The sequence below is a fragment of the Pygoscelis adeliae genome, unplaced genomic scaffold, assembly GCF_000699105.1.
Source record: "Pygoscelis adeliae isolate BGI_AS28 unplaced genomic scaffold, ASM69910v1 Scaffold346, whole genome shotgun sequence".
NCBI lineage: Eukaryota > Metazoa > Chordata > Aves > Sphenisciformes > Spheniscidae > Pygoscelis > Pygoscelis adeliae.
Window position 1 is genome coordinate 363,998 of NW_008824902.1, and position 1,666 is coordinate 365,663.

Here is a 1,666-nt window from a genome sequence, read left to right on the forward strand (position 1 = left end):
CAGAGCAGGGAGGCAGCTGGTTGAAATTTAACCACAATATTCTCGCTCCCCATTGTTTCCAGGGAGGCCCGATATTTCCACAACAGGATTATGGCATCTGATTAACTCGCTGAGACAACAATGAGGGGCTGGGATGGGCTTCCCCTTCTAGCTGCCAAAAGGGGAAAGTAAATACAACACCCTGATTTCAGGAGCAAGGATTTGCAGGGCCCCCCCGGTTCCCCCCCAGCTGTATGCCGGGGAGGGGTCCAGCACGGCTCTGCTTGCACCCCCTCTGGCTCCCGAGGACCTTCTCAGGTAAGGCAGTGCCTTGGGATGCCCCTGCACACACAACTCTCTCAGGGATGTCCCCTCACCAGCTTTTCGGTGGGCACAGGGCATGGGTCACTCCTAGGGATACACAGAGAGGCCAGGCTGGAACAGCCCGGCCAGAAGTCCAGCTCTGGCTGCAGAGCTGTGCTGGCCTCAGCAGGACCAAGCAACTTGGGCAAGAGGGATGCAGGCTGGGGAGCCAGTAGCACCCGTGGGCTTGGGATGCTGCTATCTAGTGGCCCCAGTGGACCATTTTCTTTGCAGGAGCTGCAGGCAAAGTGCAGCTGGCCAGAGGTGTCTCCATCAGGTTTTTGTACTCAGTAGCCACACTCCATCAGGTTTTCGTACTGGTTTTGGGTACCAGAGCCTCTGTGAAGTCCTGCTGCTGTGCAGGATGGTGAGGCTGTCCTGCTCCTCCTGCACATGATGGAGCAAGAGGGTCTGGCCAGCAGCCCCAGGCCACCCCACTTCCACATCTGTTCAGCTGATCCTTCCAGTGGAGCATCCTTAAGGGCATCAGCAACAGAGAGAGCAGAGGGGACGCGTCACAGCACCACTCCCCATCCCTGCCCCTGGCTTCCCAGGGCTGCAGAAGAGGCATAGTTCTATGCGCATCACGGGCACAGGAAAATTGGAGCCTGGGCTAGGACCACAGTGTCCTCCAGGCTGGTTCACACTCCCACCAAAGGGATGAGCCCAGCTCCTCACCTTGCTCATCACTGCCATGAGGTAGTGGGGAACAGGATCATCTGGGGTGGCGCTGGGTCTGGGGTGCAGCACATCCCAGGCAGAAGTGCCCTATGTCTGCCGGTGACCAAACTCAGACCTCCAAATAACCTCTGCAGGCTACCAGCATGAAGCGTGCATGTCACACACGTCTGTCCCCCTCCCAGCAGCTCTGTGCTGACAGCAGCCTTGCCCAGCCCTCACTGGTACAACATTCATGTCCCACAGAGGCCCAGGGCTGCAGGCAGGGTGTTGGGTTTGTCTGTGAGAGCAGCTCCTACCCATGCAGGAGCCCCAGCGTCCTGCATCGGCTCTGGCCACAGTGAGCAGTGACAGTGTCCTGTCACTGGGTGCCTAGTCCATCGCCTCCCAATGCAGCAGGGACCTGCTGGGCTGGCCTGGCTCCTGCACGGGATGTGGGACACAAGGAGAATGACTCCCGCTCATTAACAGCTCTGTGCTGATGAAGAGCAGCCCCTCAGGAACTGCCCCAGCTCCAAGCACCCCTGGTCCTGCCCCAGCCCTGCTGCCCTGTGCTGGTGGCAGGGGCGGCTCTGCAGCTGGGAACGCTGCCCCAGCCCTCAGCAGCCCTTTCCAGGGGCACTGCGGCAGACTGTGGGAGCACCGC

At 59.8% G+C, this 1,666-nt stretch overlaps 1 protein-coding gene across 1 annotated transcript in view; it reads right to left on the reverse strand.

Moving 5' to 3' along the window:
• NHEJ1 (nonhomologous end-joining factor 1) overlaps positions 1 to 1,666 on the reverse strand; it is a 55,891-nt gene that overhangs the window by 3,417 nt on the left and 50,808 nt on the right. The window lies entirely within an intron of this gene.